This window comes from Nerophis ophidion, linkage group LG08, assembly GCF_033978795.1.
Source record: "Nerophis ophidion isolate RoL-2023_Sa linkage group LG08, RoL_Noph_v1.0, whole genome shotgun sequence".
Taxonomy (NCBI): domain Eukaryota; kingdom Metazoa; phylum Chordata; class Actinopteri; order Syngnathiformes; family Syngnathidae; genus Nerophis; species Nerophis ophidion.
Genome location: NC_084618.1, coordinates 69,052,681 through 69,076,622, shown reverse-complemented (window position 1 = coordinate 69,076,622; position 23,942 = coordinate 69,052,681). Strand labels below are relative to the sequence as shown.

General features: G+C 40.2%; 1 long non-coding RNA gene and 30 other non-coding genes across 32 annotated transcripts in view; all 31 read left to right on the top strand.

Moving 5' to 3' along the window:
* The window catches only part of LOC133557123 (uncharacterized), a 121,264-nt gene that overhangs the window by 12,856 nt on the left and 84,466 nt on the right, over window positions 1-23,942 (top strand). Inside the window, exon 1 of one of the 2 annotated variants that reach the window (XR_009807705.1) lies at window positions 20,077-20,156. The exons of the other annotated variant lie outside the window; for it this stretch is intronic. This is a non-coding gene — a long non-coding RNA (uncharacterized LOC133557123). Of the gene's footprint in view, window positions 1-20,076; window positions 20,157-23,942 lie in introns of those variants that run through there. 2 annotated transcript variants of the gene reach the window in all.
* Window positions 2,204-2,276, top strand: trnak-cuu (transfer RNA lysine (anticodon CUU)). Its single transcript has one exon. It is a non-coding gene; the product is annotated as a tRNA-Lys (tRNA).
* trnak-cuu (transfer RNA lysine (anticodon CUU)) lies at window positions 2,663-2,735 on the top strand. The gene has a single exon. It is a non-coding gene; the product is annotated as a tRNA-Lys (tRNA).
* Window positions 3,116-3,188, top strand: trnak-cuu (transfer RNA lysine (anticodon CUU)). Its single transcript has one exon. It is a non-coding gene; the product is annotated as a tRNA-Lys (tRNA).
* On the top strand, window positions 4,098-4,170 carry trnak-cuu (transfer RNA lysine (anticodon CUU)). The gene has a single exon. It is a non-coding gene; the product is annotated as a tRNA-Lys (tRNA).
* trnak-cuu (transfer RNA lysine (anticodon CUU)) lies at window positions 4,664-4,736 on the top strand. The gene has a single exon. It is a non-coding gene; the product is annotated as a tRNA-Lys (tRNA).
* trnak-cuu (transfer RNA lysine (anticodon CUU)) lies at window positions 5,564-5,636 on the top strand. The gene has a single exon. It is a non-coding gene; the product is annotated as a tRNA-Lys (tRNA).
* Window positions 6,023-6,095, top strand: trnak-cuu (transfer RNA lysine (anticodon CUU)). The gene has a single exon. It is a non-coding gene; the product is annotated as a tRNA-Lys (tRNA).
* On the top strand, window positions 6,480-6,552 carry trnak-cuu (transfer RNA lysine (anticodon CUU)). Its single transcript has one exon. It is a non-coding gene; the product is annotated as a tRNA-Lys (tRNA).
* trnak-cuu (transfer RNA lysine (anticodon CUU)) lies at window positions 6,938-7,010 on the top strand. Its single transcript has one exon. It is a non-coding gene; the product is annotated as a tRNA-Lys (tRNA).
* Window positions 7,396-7,468, top strand: trnak-cuu (transfer RNA lysine (anticodon CUU)). The gene has a single exon. It is a non-coding gene; the product is annotated as a tRNA-Lys (tRNA).
* On the top strand, window positions 7,853-7,925 carry trnak-cuu (transfer RNA lysine (anticodon CUU)). The gene has a single exon. It is a non-coding gene; the product is annotated as a tRNA-Lys (tRNA).
* trnak-cuu (transfer RNA lysine (anticodon CUU)) lies at window positions 8,312-8,384 on the top strand. Its single transcript has one exon. It is a non-coding gene; the product is annotated as a tRNA-Lys (tRNA).
* On the top strand, window positions 9,317-9,389 carry trnak-cuu (transfer RNA lysine (anticodon CUU)). The gene has a single exon. It is a non-coding gene; the product is annotated as a tRNA-Lys (tRNA).
* On the top strand, window positions 9,846-9,918 carry trnak-cuu (transfer RNA lysine (anticodon CUU)). The gene has a single exon. It is a non-coding gene; the product is annotated as a tRNA-Lys (tRNA).
* trnak-cuu (transfer RNA lysine (anticodon CUU)) lies at window positions 10,764-10,836 on the top strand. Its single transcript has one exon. It is a non-coding gene; the product is annotated as a tRNA-Lys (tRNA).
* trnak-cuu (transfer RNA lysine (anticodon CUU)) lies at window positions 11,223-11,295 on the top strand. Its single transcript has one exon. It is a non-coding gene; the product is annotated as a tRNA-Lys (tRNA).
* Window positions 11,678-11,750, top strand: trnak-cuu (transfer RNA lysine (anticodon CUU)). Its single transcript has one exon. It is a non-coding gene; the product is annotated as a tRNA-Lys (tRNA).
* Window positions 12,135-12,207, top strand: trnak-cuu (transfer RNA lysine (anticodon CUU)). Its single transcript has one exon. It is a non-coding gene; the product is annotated as a tRNA-Lys (tRNA).
* trnak-cuu (transfer RNA lysine (anticodon CUU)) lies at window positions 12,593-12,665 on the top strand. Its single transcript has one exon. It is a non-coding gene; the product is annotated as a tRNA-Lys (tRNA).
* trnak-cuu (transfer RNA lysine (anticodon CUU)) lies at window positions 13,047-13,119 on the top strand. Its single transcript has one exon. It is a non-coding gene; the product is annotated as a tRNA-Lys (tRNA).
* trnak-cuu (transfer RNA lysine (anticodon CUU)) lies at window positions 13,504-13,576 on the top strand. Its single transcript has one exon. It is a non-coding gene; the product is annotated as a tRNA-Lys (tRNA).
* On the top strand, window positions 13,962-14,034 carry trnak-cuu (transfer RNA lysine (anticodon CUU)). Its single transcript has one exon. It is a non-coding gene; the product is annotated as a tRNA-Lys (tRNA).
* On the top strand, window positions 14,419-14,491 carry trnak-cuu (transfer RNA lysine (anticodon CUU)). Its single transcript has one exon. It is a non-coding gene; the product is annotated as a tRNA-Lys (tRNA).
* trnak-cuu (transfer RNA lysine (anticodon CUU)) lies at window positions 14,879-14,951 on the top strand. The gene has a single exon. It is a non-coding gene; the product is annotated as a tRNA-Lys (tRNA).
* Window positions 15,338-15,410, top strand: trnak-cuu (transfer RNA lysine (anticodon CUU)). The gene has a single exon. It is a non-coding gene; the product is annotated as a tRNA-Lys (tRNA).
* On the top strand, window positions 15,795-15,867 carry trnak-cuu (transfer RNA lysine (anticodon CUU)). Its single transcript has one exon. It is a non-coding gene; the product is annotated as a tRNA-Lys (tRNA).
* On the top strand, window positions 16,254-16,326 carry trnak-cuu (transfer RNA lysine (anticodon CUU)). Its single transcript has one exon. It is a non-coding gene; the product is annotated as a tRNA-Lys (tRNA).
* On the top strand, window positions 16,711-16,783 carry trnak-cuu (transfer RNA lysine (anticodon CUU)). Its single transcript has one exon. It is a non-coding gene; the product is annotated as a tRNA-Lys (tRNA).
* trnak-cuu (transfer RNA lysine (anticodon CUU)) lies at window positions 17,170-17,242 on the top strand. Its single transcript has one exon. It is a non-coding gene; the product is annotated as a tRNA-Lys (tRNA).
* On the top strand, window positions 18,218-18,289 carry trnak-uuu (transfer RNA lysine (anticodon UUU)). The gene has a single exon. It is a non-coding gene; the product is annotated as a tRNA-Lys (tRNA).

Here is a 23,942-nt window from a genome sequence, read left to right as displayed (position 1 = left end):
TGTCTGCCTCACAATAAGAAGTTCCTGCAGTCCTGGGTTCAAATCCAAGCTCGGGATCTTTTTGTGTGGAGTTTGCATGTTCTCCCCGTGAATGCGTGGGTTCCCTCCGGGTACTCCGGCTTCCTCCCACTTCCAAAGACATGCACCTGGGGATAGGTTGATTGGCAACACTAAATTGGCCCTAGTGTGTGAATGTGAGTGTGAATGTTGTCTGTCTATCTGTGTTGGCCCTGCGATGAGGTGGCGACTTGTCCAGGATGTACCCCGCCTTCCGCCCGATTGTAGCTGAGATTGGCGCCAGCGCCCCCCGCGACCCCAAAAGGGAATAAGCGGTAGAAAATGGATATTTAAAAGCTAATAAGATATGGTTCCGTAATACAATGGATTGAGCGGCACATTTCACTGAAATTTTAAGATATTTCGATTTCCCATTAGTGCAAAGAACAGAAGTGAGGCTAATAATCTCCATAGTTCCACCTTTTCTATATTCATGCACATTTCTTCTTGACAAAATTAATCTGATAAAATTCAATTGCAACTTGTATCGGTGGGAAATGCTCAATGCCCGCGTGGATTTATCCTGAGGGGATTGTGCAGACCCGGCAGGCTCTAAAGTGTTTGTGTTAAATCTGCAAATCTTGTCCAAAAGCTCAGGAACGAATCAAAGAATTGCGGCGAGGTCCTGATTGGGGTCAACGTTACACGGATACACTTTGACGGCGCCACGTCGTGATTTATGAGCGGGCCAGCTGCACATATTGTTATTATTATGAAACAGCTTTATTACTTTCAGTGTGACAAGCTCCGACCAAACTACACCTAATTTGCTTCAGTGGAGAACATTCTCTCTGCATAATTGGGACCTTCGCCAAGTCCGCCATCAAGACGTCGCCGCGCGCTTTGAACATCATGAAAAAGTTATTTGTCCCGATAAGAACAAGTGCGGCGTTTGCACTAAACTAAACAGGAACGTTCTTAGCGTGTAATGGGAGGGAGACAAAATGGTTTCTCTTGCCATTATTGGCTCCATTTCTTCCCAACATTCCTTTCCCGGCGATCAATTAGACCTCAATGGACGGCTTGCTGTTCTGCGCTGGCGGCGAGATGACCAACGTGTTGCGCCGCGGTTTGGCGGCAACATGTTTAAAAAAAGCTGGCACAACCGGCAAAAAAGAAGGAATTGCAAGGAATTTAGGGATTTCACCATCTAAAGTCCGTAATATCATCAGAAGTTTTAGAGAATCTAGAGAAATTACTGCAGGTAAGTGATGATATTACGGACCTTTGATCCCGCAGGCGGTACTGGATCAAAAAGCGACATCAGTGTGTAAAGGATATCACCACATGGGCTTACCACTGTCAGTAACTCCAGTTGGTCGCTATATCTGCAAGTGGAGCTTAAAACGCCGCACCCGAAAACTAAAATGGCTCGACCCAGAACGTTGCAACATGCAACAACACAATATAAAATGTCGACAACACGAATTGTCGCGGCACGGAACGTTGCAAAACAAAAGCCTGCAACAGCTGCGACACCCAACAAAGCAACATGAAATATTGCGACCCAAATTGAGAAACATTGTAACACAAAACGACATCAACACGAAACGTTGTAACACAAATTGCTACATGAACGTTTCCGAACAATTTAGGTCCGGCTAGCTCAGTCAGTAGAGCATGAGACTCTTAATCTCAGGGTCGTGGGTTTGAGCCCCATGCTGGTTGGTAGAATTTTGCGTAGAAAAATCAACACAAGACAGTGATACACACCAAGTAAATCAAAAATAAATATTGTAACAATGTTCGAGTTCACATTCTTCTGCTAAACTCACTTAATTAATTATATTTTTCTTTTCGTACAGTATTAATCAATAAAAAACGCATATGTTACTAAGAAACGCCGCAACACGTAACAACGTGACATGAAACGCGTCAAACTTAAACGCCAACAGCACAAAACGCTGCACACGAAAACTAAAATGGCTCAACCCAAAACGCTGCAACATGAAACAACGCAACATGAATTGCCGACAACACGAAATGTTGCAACAGCTGTGACACCAAATGGTGCAACATGCAATAGCGCGACCCAAATGATGAAACACTGTAACACAAAATGCCAACAACACGAAACGTTGCAACACAAAATGCTACATGAACATTTTTGTGCGGTATCAATCAATTTTTAAGGTAACCAATGCAGGCCCGGCTAGCTCAGTCGGTAGAGCATGAGACTCTTAATCTCAGGGTCGTGGGTTCGAGCCCCACGTTGGGTGCTTGAATTTTGAGAAGAAAATTCAACACGAGACAGTGCTACACTTCAAGTAAATCAATAAGAAAAACTGTAACAGTGTTCGAGTTCACATTCTTCTGCTAAACTCACTTAATTAATGATATTTTTCTTTTCGTACAGTAATAATAAATAAAAAACGCATATGTAACTAAGAAACGCCGCAAAACGTAATAACGTGACATGAAACGCAACAAACTTAAACACCAACAGCACAAAACGCTGCACACGAAAACTAAAATGGCTCAACCCAAAACGCTGCAACATGAAACACCGCAACATGAAATGCCGACAACACGAAACGTTGCAACACAAAATGCTACATGAACATTTTTGGGCGGTATCAATCATATATTAAGGTGAACAATGCGGGCCCGGCTAGCTCAGTCGGTAGAGCATGAGACTCTTAATCTCAGGGTCGTGGGTTCAAGCCCCACGTTGGGCGCTTGAATTTTGAGAAGAAAATTCAACACGAGACAGTGCTACACTTCAAGTAAATCAATAAGAAAAACTGTAAGTGTTCGAGTTCACATTCTTCTGCTAAACTCACTTAATGATATTTTTCTTTTCGTACGGTAATAATAAATAAAAAACGCATATGTAACTAAGAAACGCCGCAACACGTAATAACGTGACATGAAACGCGTCAGACTTAAACACCAACAGCACAAAACGCTGCACACGAAAACTAAAATGACTCAACCCAAAACGCTGCAACATGAAACACCGCAACATGAAATGCCGACAACACGAAACGTTGCAACACAAAATGCTACATGAACATTTTTGGGCGGTATCAATCATATATTAAGGTGAACAATGCGTGCCCGACTAGCTCAGTCGGTAGAGCATGAGACTCTTAATCTCAGGGTCGTGGGTTCAAGCCCCACGTTGGGTGCTTGAATTTTGAGAAGAAAATTCAACACGAGACAGTGCTACACTTCAAGTCAATAAGAAAAACTGTAAGTGTTCGAGTTCACATTCTTCTGCTAAACTCACTTAATGATATTTTTCTTTTCGTACGGTAATGATAAATAAAAAACGCATATGTAACTAAGAAACGCCGCAACACGTAATAACGTGACATGAAACGCGTCAGACTTAAACACCAACAGCACAAAACGCTGCACACGAAAACTAAAATGGCTCAACCCAAAACGCTGCAACATGAAATAACGCAACATGAAATGCCGACAACACGAACTGTTGCAATACGAAATGTTGCAACAGCTGTGACACCAAATGGCGCAACATGCAATAGCTGACCCAAATCATGAAACGTCGTAACACAAAATGCTACATGAACATTTTTGTGCGGTATCAATCAATTATTAAGGTGAATCATGCCGGCCCGGCTAGCTCAGTCGGTAGAGCATGAGACTCTAATCTCAGGGTCGTGGGTTCGAACCCCCCGTTGGGCGCTTGATTTTTGAGAAGAAAATTCAACACGAGACAGTGCTACACTTCAAGTAAATCAATAAGAAAAACTGTAACAGTGTTTGAGTTCACTTTCTTCTGCTAAACTCACTTAACTAATGATATTTTTCTTTTCGTACAGTAATAATAAATAAAAAACGCGTATGTAACTAAGAAACGCCGCAACACGTAATAACGTGACATGAAACGCAACAAACTTAAACACCAAAAGCAAAAAGCGCTACACACGAAAACTAAAATGGCTCAACCCAAAACGCTGCAACATGAAACACCGCAACATGAAATGCCGACAACACGAAACGTTGCAGCACAAAATGCTACATGAACATTTTTGTGCGGTATCAATCAATTTTTAAGGTGACCAATGCGGGCCCGGCTAGCTCAGTCGGTAGAGCATGAGACTCTTAATCTCAGGGTCGTGGGTTCGAGCCCCACGTTGGGCGCTTGAATTTTGAGAAGAAAATTCAACACGAGACAGTGCTACACTTCAAGTATTTCAATAAGAAAAACTGTAACAGTGTTGGAGTTCACATTCTTCTGCTAAACTCACTTAATTAATGATAATTTTCTTTTCGTACAGTAATAATAAATAAAAAACGCATATGTAACTAAGAAACGCCGCAACACGTAATAACGTGACATGAAACGCGTGAAACTTAAACACCAACAGCACAAAACGCTGCACACGAAAACTAAAATGGCTCAACCCAAAACGCTGCAACATGAAACACCGCAACATGAAATGCCGACAACACGAAATGTTGCAATACGAAATGTTGCAACAGCTGTGACACCAAATGGCGCAACATGCAATAGCCGACCCAAATCATGAAACATCGTAACACCAAACGCCATCAATACGAAACGTTGCAATACAAAATGCTACATGAACATTTTTTGTGAGGTATCAATCAATTTTTAAGGTGACCAATGTGGGCCCGGCTAGCTCAGTCGGTAGAGCATGAGACTCTTAATCTCAGGGTCGTGGGTTCGAGCCCCACGTTGGGCGCTTGAATTTTGAGAAGAAAATTCCACACGAGACAGTGCTACACTTCAAGTAAATTAATAAGAAAAACTGTAAGTGTTCGAGTTCACATTCTTCTGCTAAACTCACTTAATTAATGATATTTTTCTTTTCGTACAGTAATAATAAATAAAAAACGCGTATGTAACTAAGAAACGCCGCAACACGTCGTAACGTGACATGAAACGCAACAAACTTAAACACCAACAGCACAAAACGCTGCACACGAAAACTAATATGGCTCAACCCAAAACGCTGCAACATGAAATGCCGACAACACGAAACCTTGCAACACAAAATGCTACATGATCATTTTTGGGCGGTATCAAATCAATTTTAAAACTGCTCAATACGGGCCCGGCTAGCTCAGGTGGTAGAGCATGAGACTCTTAATCTCAGGGTCTTGGGTTTGAGCCCCACGTTGGGCGCTTGAATTTTGAGAAGAAAATTCCACACGAGACAATGCTACACTTCAAGTAAATTAATAAGAAAAACTGTAAGTGTTCGAGTTCACATTCTTCTGCTAAACTCACTTGATTAATGATATTTTTCTTTTCGTACAGTAATAATAAATAAAAAACGCGTATGTAACTAAGAAACGCCGCAACACGTAATAACGTGACATGAAACGCGTCAAACTTAAACACCAACAGCACAAAACGCTGCACACGAAAACTAAAATGGCTCAACCCAAAACGCTGCAACATGAAACAACGCAACATGAAATGCCGACAACACGAAGCGTTGCAACACAAAATGCTACATGATCATTTTTGCGCGGTATCAATCATATATTAAGGTGAACAATGAGGGCCCGGCTAGCTCAGTCGGTAGAGCATGAGACTCTTAATCTCAGGGTCGTGGGTTCGAGCCCCACGTTGGGCGCTTGAATTTCGAGGAGAAAATTCAACACAAGACAGTGCTACACTTCAAGTAAATCAATAAGAAAAACTGTATCTATGTTCGAGTTCACATTCTTCTGCTAAACTGACTTAATTAATGATATTTTTCTTTTCGTACGGTAATAATAAATAAAAAACGCGTACGTAACCAAGAAACGCCGCAACACGTAATAACGTGACATGAAACGCGTCAAACTTAAACACCAACAGCACAAAACGCTGCACACGAAAACTAAAATGGCTCAACCCAAAACGCTGCAACATGAAACACCGCAACATGAAATGCCGACAACACGAAACGTTGCTACACAAAATGCTACATGAACATTTTTGGGCGGTATCAATCATATATTAAGGTGAACAATGCGGGCCCGGCTAGCTCAGTCGGTAGAGCATGAGACTCTTAATCTCAGGGTCGTGGGTTCGAGCCCCACGTTGGGCGCTTGAATTTTGAGAAGAAAATTCCACACAAGACAGTGCTACACTTCAAGTAAATTAATAAGAAAAACTGTAAGTGTTCGAGTTCACATTCTTCTGCTAAACTCACTTAATTAACGATATTTTTCTTTTCGTACAGTAATAATAAATAAAAAACGCATATGTAACTAAGAAACGCCGCAACACGTAATAACGTGACATGAAGCGCAACAAATTTAAACACCAACAGCACAAAACGCTACACACGAAAACTAAAATGGCTCAACCCAAAACGCTGCAACATGAAACACCGCAACATGAAATGCCGACAACACGAAACGTTGCAACACAAAATGCTACATGAACATTTTTGTGCGGTACAAAACAATATTTAAGATGACCAATGCGGGCCCGGCTAGCTCAGTCGGTAGAGCATGAGACTCTTAATCTCAGGGTCGTGGGTTCGAGCCCCACGTTTGGCGCTTGATTTTTTGAGAAGAAAATTCCACACGAGACAGTGCTACACTTCAAGTAAATCAATAAGAAAAACTGTAAGTGTTCGAGTTCACATTCTTCTGCTAAACTCACTTAATTAATGATATTTTTCTTTTCGTACGGTAATAATAAATAAAAAACGCGTACGTAACCAAGAAACGCCGCAACACGTAATAACGTGACATGAAACGCGTCAAACTTAAACACCAACAGCACAAAACGCTGCACACGAAAACTAAAATGGCTCAACCCAAAACGCTGCAACATGAAACACCGCAACATGAAATGCCGACAACACGAAACGTTGCTACACAAAATGCTACATGAACATTTTTGGGCGGTATCAATCAATTATTAAACTGCTCAATGCGGGCCTGGCTAGCTCAGTCGGTAGAGCATGAGACTCTTAATCTCAGGGTCGTGGGTTCGAGCCCCACGTTGGGCGCTTGAATTTTGAGAAGAAAATTCAACACGAGACAGTGCTACACTTCAAGTAAATCAATAAGAAAAACTGTATCGATGTTCAAGTTCACATACTTATGCTAAACTCACTTAATTAATGATATTTTTCTTTTCGTACAATAATAATAAATAAAAAACGCATATGTAACTAAGAAACGCCGCAACACGTAATACGTGACATGAAACGCGTCAAACTTAAACACCAACAGCACAAAACGCTGCACACGAAAACTAAAATGGCTCAACCCAAAACGCTGCAACATGCAACAACGCAACATGAAATGCCGACAACACGAAGCGTTGCTACACAAAATGCTACATGAAGATTTTTGGGCGGTATCAATCAATTTTTAAACTGCTCAATGCGGGCCCGGCTAGCTCAGTCGGTAGAGTATGAGTCTCTTAATCTCAGGGTCGTGGGTTCGAGCCCCACGTTGGGCGCTTGAATTTTGAGAAGAAAATTCAACACGAGACAGTGCTACACTTCAAGTAAATTAATAAGAAAAACTGTAAGTGTTCGAGTTCACATTCTTCTGCTAAACTCACTTAATTAACGATATTTTTCTTTTCGTACAGTAATAATAAATAAAAAACGCATATGTAACTAAGAAACCCCGCAACACGTAATAAGGTGACATGAAACGCAACAAACTTAAACACCAACAGCACAAAACGCTACACACGAAAACTAAAATGGCTCAACCCAAAACGCTGCAACATGAAACAACGCAACATGAAATGCCGACAACACGAAACGTTGCAACACAAAATGCTACATGAACATTTTTGCGCGGTATCAATCATATATTAAGGTGAAAAATGCGGGCCCGGCTAGCTCAGTCGGTAGAGCATGAGACTCTTAATCTCAGGGTCGTGGGTTCGAGCCCCACGTTGGGCGCTTGAATTTTGAGGAGAAAATTCAACACGAGACAGTGCTACACTTCAAGTAAATCAATAAGAAAAACTGTATCGATGTTCGAGTTCACATTCTTCTGCTAAACTGACTTAATTAATGATATTTTTCTTTTCGTACAGTAATAATAAATAAAAAACGCGTACGTAACCAAGAAACGCCGCAACACGTAATAACGTGACATGAAACGCGTCAAACTTAAACACCAACAGCACAAAACGCTGCACACGAAAACTAAAATGGCTCAACCCAAAACGCTGCAACATGAAACAACGCAACATGAAATGCCGACAACACGAAACGTTGCTACACAAAATGCTACATGAACATTTTTGGGCGGTATCAATCAATTTTTAAACTGCTCAATGCTGTCCTGGCTAGCTCAGTCGGTAGAGCATGAGACTCTTAATCTCAGGGTCGTGGGTTCGAGCCCCACGTTGGGCGCTTGAATTTTGAGAAGAAAATTCCACACGAGACAGTGCTACACTTCAAGTAAGTCAATAAGAAAAACTGTAAGTGTTCGAGTTCACATTCTTCTGCTAAACTCACTTAATTAACGATATTTTTCTTTTCGTACAGTAATAATAAATAAAAAACGCATATGTAAATAAGAAACGCCGCAACACGTAATAACGTGACATGAAACGCAACAAACTTAAACACCAACAGCACAAAACGCTGGACACGAAAACTAAAATGGCTCAACCCAAAACGCTGCAACATGAAACGCCGACAACATGAAATGCCGACAACACGAAATGCTACATGAACATTTTTGTGCGGTATCAATCAATTTCAAAGCTGACCATTGCGGGCCCTGCTAGCTCAGTCGGTGGAGCATGAGTCTCTAATCTCAGGGTCGTGGGTTTGAGCCCCACGTTGGGCGCTTGAATTTTGAGAAGAAAACTAAACACGAGACAGTGCTACACTTCAAGTAAATCAATACGGAAAACTTTAACAGTGTTCGAGTTCACATTCTTCTGCTAAACTCACTTAATTAATGATATTTTTCTTTTCGTAGAGTAATAATAAATAAAAACGCATATGTAACTAAGAACGCCGCAACACGTAATAACGTGACATGAAACGCGTCAAACTTAAACACCAACAGCACAAAACGCTGCACACGAAAACTAAAATGGCTCAACCCAAAACGCTCCAACATGAAACAACGCAACATGAAATGCCGACAACACGAAATGTTGCAAGACGAAATGTTGCAACAGCTGTGACACCAAATGGCGCAACATGCAATAGCCGACCCAAATCATGAAACATCGTAACACAAAATGCCATCAACACGAAACGTTGCAACACAAAATGCTACATGAACATTTTTGTGCGGTATCAATCAATTATTAAGGTGAACAATGCGGGCCCGGCTGGCTCAGTCGGTAGAGCATGAGACTCTTAATCTCAGGGTCGTGGGTTCGAACCCCAAATTGGGCGCTTGAATTTTGAGAAGAAAACTAAACACGAGACAGTGCTACACTTCAAGTAAATCAATAAGAAAAACTGTAACAGTGTTCGAGTTCACATTCTTCTGCTAAACTCACTTAATTAATGATAATTTTCTTTTCGTACAGTAATAATAAATAAAAAACGCATATGTAACTAAGAAACGCTGCAACACGTAATAACGTGACATGAAACGCGTCAAACCTAAACACCAACAGCAAAAAACGCTCCAACATGAAACAACGCAACATGAAATGCCGACAACACGAAATGTTGCAATACGAAATGTTGCAACAGCTGTGACACCAAATGGTGCAACATGCAATAGCCGACCCAAATCATGAAACATCGTAACACCAAACGCCATCAACACGAAACGTTGCAACACAAAATGCTACATGAACATTTTTGTGCGGTATCAATCAATTATTAAGGTGAACAATGCGGGCCCGGCTAGCTCAGTCGGTAGAGCATGAGACTCTTAATCTCAGGGTCGTGGGTTCGAGCCCCACGTTGGGCGTTTGAATTTTGAGAAGAAAATTCAACACGAGACAGTGCTACACTTCAAGTAAATCAATAAGAAAAACTGTAACAGTGTTCGAGTTCACATTCTTCTGCTAAACTCACTTAATTAATGATATTTTTCTTTTCGTACAGTAATAATAAATAAAAAACGCAAATGTAAGTAAGAAACGCCGCAACACGTAATAACGTGACATGAAACGCAACAAACTTAAACACCAAAAGCACAAAACGCTGCACACGAAAACTAAAATGGCTCAACCCAAAACGCTGCAACATGAAACAACGCAACATGAAATGCCGACAACACGAAACGTTGCAACACAAAATGCTACATGAACATTTTTGCGCGGTATCAATCAATTTTTAAGGTGACAAATGCGGGCCCGGCTAGCTCAGTCGGTAGAGCATGAGCCTCTTAATCTCAGGGTCGTGGGTTTGAGCCCCAAATTGGGCGCTTGAATTTTGAGAAGAAAACTAAACACGAGACAGTGCTACACTTCAAGTAAATCAATAAGAAAAACTGTAACAGTGTTGGAGTTCACATTCTTCTGCTTAACTCACTTAATTAATGATATTTTTTTTTTCGTACAATAATAATAAATAAAAAACGCATATGTAACTAAGAAACGCCGCAACACGTAATAACGTGACATGAAACGCGTCAAACTTAAACACCAACAGCACAAAACGCTGCACACGAAAACTAAAATGGCTCAACCCAAAACGCTGCAACATGAAACAACGCAACATGAAATGCCGACAACACGAAGCGTTGCAACACAAAATGCTACATGATCATTTTTGCGCGGTATCAATCATATATTAAGGTGAACAATGCGGGCCCGGCTAGCTCAGTCGGTAGAGCATGAGACTCTTAATCTCAGGGTCGTGGGTTCGAGCCCCACGTTGGGCGCTTGAATTTTGAGGAGAAAATTCAACACAAGACAGTGCTACACTTCAAGTAAATCAATAAGAAAAACTGTATCGATGTTCGAGTTCACATTCTTCTGCTAAACTCACTTAATTAATGATATTTTTCTTTTCGTACGGTAATAATAAATAAAAAACGCGTACGTAACCAAGAAACGCCGCAACACGTAATAACGTGACATGAAACGCGTCAAACTTAAACACCAACAGCACAAAACGCTGCACACGAAAACTAAAATGGCTCAACCCAAAACGCTGCAACATGAAACACCGCAACATGAAATGCCGACAACACGAAACGTTGCTACACAAAATGCTACATGAACATTTTTGGGCGGTATCAATCAATTTTTTAACTGCTCAATGCAGGCCCGGCTAGCTCAGTCGGTAGAGCATGAGACTCTTAATCTCAGGGTTGTGGGTTCGAGCCCCACGTTGGGCGCTTGAATTTTGAGAAGAAAATTCCACACAAGACAGTGCTACACTTCAAGTAAATTAATAAGAAAAACTGTAAGTGTTCGAGTTCACATTCTTCTGCTAAACTCACTTAATTAACGATATTTTTCTTTTCGTACAGTAATAATAAATAAAAAACGCATATGTAACTAAGAAACGCCGCAACACGTAATAACGTGACATGAAGCGCAACAAATTTAAACACCAACAGCACAAAACACTACACACGAAAACTAAAATGGCTCAACCCAAAACGCTGCAACATGAAACACCGCAACATGAAATGCCGACAACACGAAACGTTGCAACACAAAATGCTACATGAACATTTGTGCGGTACAAAACAATATTTAAGATGACCAATGCGGGCCCGGCTAGCTCAGTCGGTAGAGCATGAGACTCTTAATCTCAGGGTCGTGGGTTCGAGCCCCACGTTGGGCGCTTGAATTTTGAGAAGAAAATTCCACACAAGACAGTGCTATACTTCAAGTAAATCAATAAGAAAAACTGTAAGTGTTCGAGTTCACATTCTTCTGCTAAACTCACTTAATTAATGATATTTTTCTTTTCGTACGGTAATAATAAATAAAAAACGCGTACGTAACCAAGAAACGCCGCAACACGTAATAATGTGACATGAAACGCGTCAAACTTAAACACCAACAGCACAAAACGCTGCACACGAAAACTAAAATGGCTCAACCCAAAACGCTCCAACATGAAACAACGCAACATGAAATGCCGACAACACGAAACGTTGCTACACAAAATGCTACATGAACATTTTTGGGCGGTATCAATCAATTATTAAACTGCTCAATGCGGGCCTGGCTAGCTCAGTCGGTAGAGCATGAGACTCTTAATCTCAGGGTCGTGGGTTCGAGCCCCACGTTGGGCGCTTGAATTTTGAGAAGAAAATTCAACACGAGACAGTGCTACACTTCAAGTAAATCAATAAGAAAAACTGTATCGATGTTCAAGTTCACATACTTATGCTAAACTCACTTAATTAATGATATTTTTCTTTTCGTACAATAATAATAAATAAAAAACGCATATGTAACTAAGAAACGCCGCAACACGTAATACGTGACATGAAACGCGTCAAACTTAAACACCAACAGCACAAAACGCTGCACACGAAAACTAAAATGGCTCAACCCAAAACGCTGCAACATGCAACAACGCAACATGAAATGCCGACAACACGAAGCGTTGCAACACAAAATGCTACATGAACATTTTTGGGCGGTATCAATCAATTTTTAAACTGCTCAATGCAGGCCCGGCTAGCTCAGTCGGTAGAGCATGAGACTCTTAATCTCAGGGTCGTGGGTTCGAGCCCCACGTTGGGCGCTTGAATTTTGAGAAGAAAATTCCACACAAGACAGTGCTACACTTCAAGTAAATTATAAGAAAAACTGTAAGTGTTCGAGTTCACATTCTTCTGCTAAACTCACTTAATTAACGATATTTTTCTTTTCGTACAGTAATAATAAATAAAAAACGCATATGTAACTAAAAAACGCCGCAACACGTAATAACGTGACATGAAGCGCAACAAATTTAAACACCAACAGCACAAAACGCTACACACGAAAACTAAAATGGCTCAACCCAAAACGCTGCAACATGAAACACCGCAACATGAAATGCCGACAACACGAAACGTTGCAACACAAAATGCTACATGAACATTTGTGCGGTACAAAACAATATTTAAGATGACTAATGCGGGCCCGGCTAGCTCAGTCGGTAGAGCATGAGACTCTTAATCTCAGGGTCGTGGGTTCGAGCCCCACGTTGGGCGCTTGAATTTTGAGAAGAAAATTCCACACAAGACAGTGCTACACTTCAAGTAAATCAATAAGAAAAACTGTAAGTGTTCGAGTTCACATTCTTCTGCTAAACTCACTTAATTAATGATATTTTTCTTTTCGTACGGTAATAATAAATAAAAAACGCGTACGTAACCAAGAAACGCCGCAACACGTAATAACGTGACATGAAACGCGTCAAACTTAAACACCAACAGCACAAAACGCTGCACACGAAAACTAAAATGGCTCAACCCAAAACGCTCCAACATGAAACAACGCAACATGAAATGCCGACAACACGAAACGTTGCTACACAAAATGCTACATGAACATTTTTGGGCGGTATCAATCAATTATTAAACTGCTCAATGCGGGCCTGGCTAGCTCAGTCGGTACAGCATGAGACTCTTAATCTCAGGGTCGTGGGTTCGAGCCCCACGTTGGGCGCTTGAATTTTGAGAAGAAAATTCAACACGAGACAGTGCTACACTTCAAGTAAATCAATAAGAAAAACTGTATCGATGTTCAAGTTCACATACTTATGCTAAACTCACTTAATTAATGATATTTTTCTTTTCGTACAATAATAATAAATAAAAAACGCATATGTAACTAAGAAACGCCGCAACACGTAATACGTGACATGAAACGCGTCAAACTTAAACACCAACAGCACAAAACGCTGCACACGAAAACTAAAATGGCTCAACCCAAAACGCTGCAACATGCAACAACGCAACATGAAATGCCGACAACACGAAACGTTGCTACACAAAATGCTACATGAAAATTTTTGGGCGGTATCAATCAATTTTTAAACTGCTCAATGCGGGCCCGGCTAGCTCAGTCGGTAGAGTATGAGTCTCTTAATCTCAGGGTCGTGGGTTCGAGCCCCACGTTGGGCGCTTGAATTTTGAGAAGAAAATTCAACACGAGACAGTGCTACACTTCAAGTAAATTAATAAGAAAAACTGTAAGTGTTCGAGTTCACATTCTTCTGCTAAACTCACTTAATTAACGATATTTTTCTTTTCGTACAGTAATAATAAATAAAAAACGCATATGTAACTAAGAAACGCCGCAACACGTAATAAGGTGACATGAAACGCAACAAACTTAAACACCAACAGCACAAAACGCTACACACGAAAACTAAAATGGCTCAACCCAAAACGCTGCAACATGAAACAACGCAACATGAAATGCCGACAACACGAAACGTTGCAACACAAAATGCTACATGAACATTTTTGCGCGGTATCAATCATATATTAAGGTGAAAAATGCGGGCCCGGCTAGCTCAGTCGGTAGAGCATGAGACTCTTAATCTCAGGGTCGTGGGTTCGAGCCCCACGTTGGGCGCTTGAATTTTGAGGAGAAAATTCAACACGAGACAGTGCTACACTTCAAGTAAATCAATAAGAAAAACTGTATCGATGATCGAGTTCACATTCTTCTGCTAAACTCACTTAATTAATGATAATTTTCTTTTCGTACAGTAATAATAAATAAAAAAACGCATATATAACTAAGAAACGCCGCAACACGTAATAACGTGACATGGAACGCGTCAAACTTAATCACCAACAGCACAAAACGCTGCACACGAAAACTAAAATGGCTCAACCCAAAACGCTGCAACATGAAACACCGCAACATGAAATGCCGACAACACGAAACGTTGCAACACAAAATGCTACATGAACATTTTTGTGTGGTACAAAACAATATTTAAGATGACCAATGCGGGCCCGGCTAGCTCAGTCGGTAGAGCATGAGACTCTTAATCTCAGGGTTGTGGGTTCAAGCCCCACGTTGGGCGCTTGAATTTTGAGAAGAAAATTCAACACGAGACAGTGCTACACTTCAAGTAAATCAATAAGAAAAACTGTAACAGTGTTCGAGTTCACATTCTTCTGCTAAACTCACTTAATTAATGATATTTTTATTTTCGTACAGTAATCATAAATAAAAAACGCATATGTAACTAAGAAACACCGCAACACGTAATAACGTGACATGAAACGCAACAAACTTAAACACCAACAGCACAAAACGCTGCACACGAAAACTAAAATGGCTCAACCCAAAACGCTGCAACATGAAACACCGCAACATGAAATGCCGACAACACGAAACGTTGCAACACAAAATGCTACATGAACATTTTTGGGTGGTATCAATCATATATTAAGGTGAACAACGTGGGCCCGGCTAGCTCAGTCGGTAGAGCATGAGACTCTTAATCTCAGGGTCGTGGGTTCGAGCCCCACGTTGGGCGTTTGAATTTTGAGAAGAAAATTCAACACGAGACAGTGCTACACTTCAAGTAAATCAATAAGAAAAACTGTAAGTGTTCGAGTTCACATTCTTCTGCTAAACTCACTTAATTGACGATATTTTTCTTTTCGTACAGTAATAATAAATAAAAAACGCATATGTAACTAAGAAACGCCGCAACACGTAATAACGTGACATGAAGCGCAACAAATTTAGACACCAACAGCACAAAACGCTGGACACGAAAACTAAAATGGCTCAACCCAAAACGTTGCAACATGAAACATCCTAACACAAAATGCCGACAACACGAAACGTTGCAACACAAAATGCTACATGAACATTTTTGTGCGGTATCAATCAATTATTAAGGTGAACAATGTGGGCCCGGCTAGCTCAGTCGGTAGAGCATGAGACTCTTAATCTCAGGGTCGTGGGTTCGAGCCCCACGTTGGGCGCTTGAATTTTGAGAAGAAAATTCAACACGAGACAGTGCTACACTTCAATTAAATCAATAAGAAAAACTGTAACAGTGTTGGAGTTCACATTCTTCTGCTAAACTGACTTAATTAATGATATTTTTCTTTTCGTACAGTAATAATAAATAAAAAACGCATATATAACTAAGAAACGCCGCAACACGTAATAACGTGACATGGAACGCGTCAAACTTAAACACCAAAAGCAAAAAGCGCTACACACGAAAACTAAAATGGCTCAACCCAAAACGCTGCAACATGAAACACCGCAACCTGAAATGCCGACAACACGAAATGTTGCAACACAAAATGCTACATGAACATTTTTGTGTGGTACAAAACAATATTTAAGATGACCAATGTGGGCCCGGCTAGCTCAGTCGGTAGAGCATGAGACTCTTAATCTCAGGGTCGTGGGTTCGAGCCCCACGTTGGGCGCTTGAATTTTGAGAAGAAAAATCAACACGAGACAGTGCTACACTTCAAGTCAATCAATAAGAAAAACTGTAAGTGTTCGAGTTCACATTCTTCTGCTAAACTCACTTAATTAATGATATTTTTCTTTTCGTACAATAATAATAAATAAAAAACGCATATGTAACTAAGAAACGCCGCAACACGTAATAACGTGACATGAAACGCGTCAAACTTAAACACCAACAGCACAAAACGCTGGACACGAAAACTAAAATGGCTCAACCCAAAACGCTGCAACATGAAACACCGCAACCTGAAATGCCGACAACACGAAATGTTGCAACACAAAATGCTACATGAACATTTTTGTGTGGTACAAAACAATATTTAAGATGACCAATGTGGGCCCGGCTAGCTCAGTCGGTAGAGCATGAGACTCTTAATCTCAGGGTCGTGGGTTCGAGCCCCACGTTGGGCGCTTGAATTTTGAGAAGAAAAATCAACACGAGACAGTGCTACACTTCAAGTAAATCAATAAGAAAAACTGTAACAGTGTTCGAGTTCACATTCTTCTGCTAAACTCACTTAATTAATGATATTTTTCTTTTCGTACAATAATAATAAATAAAAAACGCATATGTAACTAAGAAACGCCGCAACACGTAATAACGTGACATGAAACGCGTCAAACTTAAACACCAACAGCACAAAACGCTGGACACGAAAACTAAAATGGCTCAACCCAAAACGCTGCAACATGAAACAACGCAACATGAAATGCCGACAACACGAAATGTTGCAACACAAAATGCTACATGAACATTTTTGTGCGGTATCAATCAATTTTTAAGGTAACCAACGCGTGCCCGGCTAGCTCAGTCGGTAGAGCATGAGACTCTTAATCTCAGGGTCGTGGGTTCGAGCCCCACGTTGGGCGTTTGAATTTTGAGAAGAAAATTCAACACGAGACAGTGCTACACTTCAAGTATTTCAATAAGAAAAACTGTAACAGTGTTGGAGTTCACATTCTTCTGCTAAACTCACTTAATTTTTTTTTTGATTGATTGATACTTTTATTAGTAGATTGCACAGTACAGTACATATTCCGTACAATTGACCACTAAATGGTAACACCCGAATAAGTTTTTCAACTTGTTTAAGTCGGGGTCCACGTTAATCAATTCATGGTAATTAATGATATTTTTCTATTCGTACAGTAATAATAAATAAAAAATGCATATGTAAATAAGAAACGCCGCAACACGTAATAACGTGACATGAAACGCAACAAACTTAAACACCAACAGCACAAAACACTGCACACGAAAACTAAAATGGCTCAACCCAAAACGCTGCAACATGAAACGCCGACAACATGAAATGCCGACAACACAAAATGCTATATGAACATTTTTGTGCGGTATCAATCAATTTCAAAGCTGACCATTGCGGGCCCTGCTAGCTCTGTCGGTAGAGCATGAGTCTCTTAATCTCAGGGTCGTGGGTTCGAGCCCCACGTTGGGCGCTTGAATTTTGAGAAGAAATTTCAACACGAGACAGTGCTACACTTCAAGTCAATCAATAAGAAAAACTATAACAGTGTTGGAGTTCACATTCTTCTGCTGAACTCACTTAATTAATGATATTTTTCTTTTCGTACAGTAATAATAAATAAAAAAACGCATATGTAACTAAGAAACGCCGCAACACGTAATAACGTGACATGAAACGCAACAAACTTAAACACCAACAGCACAAAACGCTGCACCCGAAAACTAAAATGGCTCAACCCAAAACGTTGCAACATGAAACAACGCAACATGAAATGTCGACAACACGAAGCGTTGCAACACAAAATGCTACATGAACATTTTTGTGTGGTATCAATCAATTATTAAGGTGAACAACGCGGGCCCGGCTAGCTCAGTCGGTAAAGCATGAGACTTTTAATCTCAGGGTCGTGGGTTTGAGCCCACGTTGGGCGCTTGAATTTTGAGAAGAAATTTCAACACAAGACAGTGCTACACTTCAAGTAAATCAATAAGAAAAACTGTAACAATGTTCGGGCTTCACCTTGGCAGAGGGCTTAGTGCGTCTGCCTCACAATACGAAGGTCCTGCAGTCCTGGGTTCAAATTCAGGCTCGGGATCTTTCTGTGTGGAGTTTGCATGTTCTCCCCGTGAATGCGTGACTCAAAGTGCTTTTACATAGTGAAACCCAATATCGAAGTCATGTTCAAACCAGTGTGGGTGGCACTGGGAGCAGGTGGGTAAGGTGTTTGTCTCAAGGACACAACGGCAGTGACTAGAATGGCAGAAGTGGGGATCTAACCAGGAACCCGCTCATAGCTGGCACGGCCACTCTACCAACCGAGCTATACCCCCCCCAGTAGTAAAGCTCTAACTTGCACTTACAGATGTAGCGACCAACTGGAGTTACTGACAGTGGTAGGTCAATGTGGTGATGTCCTTAACACACTGATGTCGCTTTTGGATGCAGTACCGCCTGAGGGATCGAAGGTCCGTAATATCATCGCTTACTTGCAGTGATTTCTCCAGATTCTCTGAACCTGTTGATGATATTACGGACGGTAGCTGGTGAAATCCCTAAATTCTTTGCAATAGTTTTTTTTGCCACCTGTGCCAACTTTTTTGAAATGTGTTGCAGGCATCAAATTTCAAATGAGCTAATATTAGCAAAAAATAACAAAGTTTTCCAGTTCGAACGTCAAATATCTTGACTTTGCAGTCCATTCAATTGAATATAAGTTGAAAAGGATTTGCAAAACATTGTATTCTGTTTTTATTTATGATTTACACAACGTGCCAACTTCACTGGTTTAGGGGTTTGTAAATAATACATTTATTTTTAATAGTTAAAATTTACTTGTTTTAATTCTTTATGCGTTCTGAACTTGGCGCCGTCTTATCGTCCGACAAATACTACTGGTTACAAACAAACCAAAATGTCATTCTCCGACCTATTTGGTAATCATGACAGTTATTTTGGTACTTTCAGAAGTAAAAGTGCATCTCATTTTACTCTTGCACAATCGAGCATGTCCGAAAAGGAGTAGGAAAAAGCAGACTTGGATTTAATCTTACACCCCTTTTTAGTGTCTGTGATAAAAAAAGAGCGCGTATGTAACTAAGAAACGCCGCAACACACAACAACGTGTCATGAAACGTGCCAACAGCACAAAACGCCGCACCCGAAAACTAAAATGGCTGAACCCAAAACGCTGCAACAATAAACAACTCAACACGAAATGCATTCGGGCGGAAGGCGGAGTACACCCTGGACAAGTCGCCACCTCATCGCAGGGGACAACACAGATAGACGGACAACTTTCACACTCACATTCAGGGCCAATTTGTTGTTGCCAATCAACTTATCCCCAGGTGCATGTCTTTGGAAGTGGGAGGAAGCCGGAGTTGCCGGAGGGAACCCACGCATTCACGGGGAGAACATGCAAACTCCACACAGAAAGATGGAACCCAGGACTACTCAGGACCTTCGTATTCTGAGGAAGATGCACTAACCCCTCTGCCACCATGCTGCCGTCTCTAGATACACAATTATCAATTTTTGTCCGACAGTAAATATTTGAATTCCATCCCCCTATTGCGATAATGTGTTCCTGTCTTGTGCTCTTATTTTGTGGTATTTCCACTTCCTGTTTTTCCCTTTCCTGCAACAGCTTGACGCCGTCACTTTCCCCTCTCACCTGTTTTCTGTTTGTAATTAGCACTATTTAAGTTGAGCTTGCGACACCATTGTTTTTCACTAGTGACTACAGACCATCCTTTCCATGCGCCTACTTTGTGGACGCCGTCTGCTCCACATTTCCTGTGAGTGTTTTGCTGGGTTCCAGCATTTTGTTTTGTTTTCTTCATAGTCTGTCCGGTCAGAGCACTTCCCTGTTGCTCTCGCTTTTTGTTTGTTTAGTCGACGCATCGCTCGACAGACACAAATTTGACAGCGACCCTGTCCTCAACGCAATGTTGCGTCTTTGCCCGTGTGCTAATCTTAGACAAGTATCATTATCACTGGAGGACGTTGGATAACTAAACCTGTTACACAACCCAACGCAGTAAGATAGCCATGCAAACTGCTAAGCTGGCGCCCTCGAATGTAAACAAAGTTACGTATTAATTATCCGTTTTTGTTTGTTTGCTTGACTTTTACATTGCTGCTGGTTTTCCTGTGATAATTTATTTTAATTTCAAATGAATTTGTTATAATTGTATTTATATTAATGCAGTATGTAAATGACAACTGTTCCACCTAAATACTATTATTCGACTTTGGGCCTGGTTACCGATTCAATAGGTACTGATATTATATGTAAACAATACCCTACTGCAGGGGTAGGCAACCAAAAACGTTGAGAGAGCCATATCGGACCAAAAATACAAAAAACAAATCTGTCTGGTGCCGCAAAAAATGAAAAGCTGTGTATATAAGTCTTATAAAGAAGGCAACACATGATGTAAGTGTTTAAATTAGCTTTAATAGCCTACTATGAAAACGACTGTGTCGCAGGCTGAAGCAAATCTTCGTTGACAGAAATGTTGAAATGTAATATTTATTCTACACATTTTTACAACATCAGAAACCATTAGTTAATCAGAAGGTGAGATAACTACTGGAAATGACTGGCTTTTAATGGCCAAAGGTATAGATATGTGTGTGTGCGCACGTTAAGGCTGTCTTCTTTTAATAGATTTACTACAATCTTTGGCAACCTATTTGCTGTGGTCTGGAACAACATGGCACACAAGCAACTATCTGAAATGCAGCCAATATTACATACATAGTGTGTCATGAGACCTGCAAAACTAAACTATATACAAAGAGGATAAAAGTAAAGGATATTAAATGTGCTCAAATATACCTACAAATAAGACATAATGATGCAATATGTACATACAGCTAGCCTAAAAAGCATGCTAGCATCGATTAGCTTGCAGTCATGCACTGACCAAATATCCCTGAGTAGCACTCCAACAAATCGATATCCTCAACAACGTTCACCTTTGTGCACTCACGCACAGCATAAAACTTTTGGTGGACAAAATGAGACCAAGGAGTGGAAGATTTTACATGTAAACAAACTGTTGCGTCAAAGTCCACTCTATGATGAGTTCAACAACCGCCAACATTAGTAGGACAAAACTCCGTTCAGCAAATACTCTCATCTGAATCTTTAATTAGTTTGCTCGTTGATGATTTTTGGTTTTATATTGTGTAGTTACATTTATATGGTAATTATTATTCTGTGACTGTAAATTGTTTGCCTGTTTTCTTATTGATGCTTTTATTTATTTAAATTTTTGTCTGTATTGTGTAATTATAATTATATGCTTTTACTTGTAATTGTATTGAGTTGTGGACCCCAGAAAGACTAGTGGGTTGTTGTGGCAACCAGCTAATGGGGTTCTTTAATAAAAATCAAATCAAATCAAATCAGTGAGGCATACTATAAGTCAGGGGCAGGGGCGCCGAAAAGAGGGGGTAAAGGAGACGGATTCTAGGGGCCCATGATGGAGGGGGGCCCAGAGAGGCCCGTAATGATGATGAAATTATAATACAGAGGGGTCCTGTAAAGATACAGGGGCCCTGTAAAGATTATTTTCATGGGGCCCAAAATCCCTAGCGGCGCCTCTGGTCAGGGGTGTCAAACGTAAGGTCCGAGGGCCGGATCAGGCCCGCGAACACGATTTATCCACCCTGTTAACTAAGAATAAAAAGTAACCTGAAATTTTAGATTGAAAAGAACAGCTGTTCTAAATTTGTCCACCGGATGCCGCAATAGCAATTCTTTGTAGACGATGCTACATATGTACAAAATAATCCACATGTCAGTACATCAGTCCAGAAAAATGATCAAAATACATAAATAACATCCATTAGTTTGATTTTGATGGATTGAAAATCAACACCAATGAGTTGACTAATAAACATTATTATATCATTTATTTAGAAAATATAAACAACGACAAAGAAAGACAGAATACTACTCACCGCAACAGTAAAAAAATTGAAAAAAAAATCAGAATTTGCTTGTTCTGTCTTTAAACAATGAAAACGATCTGAAGTTGTCTTTCTTTAAGTTATGGTCCCTTGATTTTTACCAGTCCGGCCCACTTGGGAGTAGATTTTTCTCCATGTGGCCCCCTCATCTAAAATAAGTTTGACACTCCTGCTAGTAATAGTGCCTATAATTCAAAACAACTTTTTCAACTTTTGTATTTTGCATTTAGAAAATAACGTCATCTATTATAATCATTGTTATTGTGCAGATTTTTTCTTCCTCGTGAAAAGACGATGTGTGAAGTTTGGTGGTTTGAGACTTTATTAGTAGACTGCACAGTACAGTACATATTCCGAACAATTGACCACTAAATGGCAACACCCGAATAAGTTTTTCAACTTGTTTAAGTCGGGGTCCACGTAAATCAAGTCATGGTAAGAAGTTCAGTGTCGAGGCTTGACAGGAGCGTGAAATAAAGCGTGCAGGTTAAGATGCAGCAGGTGACCAGCTGTAATTGTCTTTTCCCCTGCGAGATTTATTTTATCTGAGGCAGGCTGGCAGCCAGCATGCACTCCGTCTTCACACTGACGACAAAAAAAAAAAAAAAAATCCGCATTTCAAGTGTTTCAACTCCACAGGGGCTAAAAGAAAACAAAACAAAAATACCGTTTTTACATTTGGCTATCATTTCTCCCCTCGCCCATAAGGAATATGGATAACAAATGAAATATTCCGCTCCGTAGTCTGATTTATTTCTTGTATTATCTGCAACTATCACCCTGGCAATTTAAAGGATGTTGGGCCGGGGGGGGCAGAGAGGGATTGGCTGGGGGCCTGACAGCCTATCATCTTCACATGTGCAGCATAAACAGGTCAGGATGGGGAGAACATCCTTCTATGGGGGTTTATTCTTTAAGGGTTGCACCTCCTGGAATTTATAAATAGGAATCCAAAGGTGGCGAAAAAAAAAAGCAGAATAATCCTTGAGGGGATGTTGCACAGCTCTTGTAAGGAATGATAAATTTACACTCTGGCCACTTTTGAAGGCGGCAGCAAAATGTTATTCGTTCCGAAAAGAGCGGAATAATACACATTTCTTGCCGTTTATGTCGTAATATGTGACTGCAGGGAAATACTTTTACACACCTACTCCATTTTAAATGCAGAATATTGATAAAGTGCCACCTTTTTTAAATGAATGTTTAATTTGACTGTTATATATGATCATATTATATAATTTTCCCTATTTTGTGGGATAGATAAGTCTATCCTGCCATACTATTTTATTCCGAAAATGTGAAATAATTACAAAAGAAATTGTCCAAATACACAATATTAATATATTTTTGGAAGAATTTTAAAACAATTCTTATACATGTTACTTTATATAACATTATTACTTTATTTATAGATTAATATATATTTTTAAATATATCTAGAATGGTATAATTAGGATTATACCATTTATTATTATTACGTGTCATAGTAAAAAAAAAAATGATAGTGTAATTGCCTACAAAACAAATAGTTATTGTAATTATTGACGATATGTAATTTTTTCTTGTCACACTGTATATCATAGCATTTATAATATTTCATA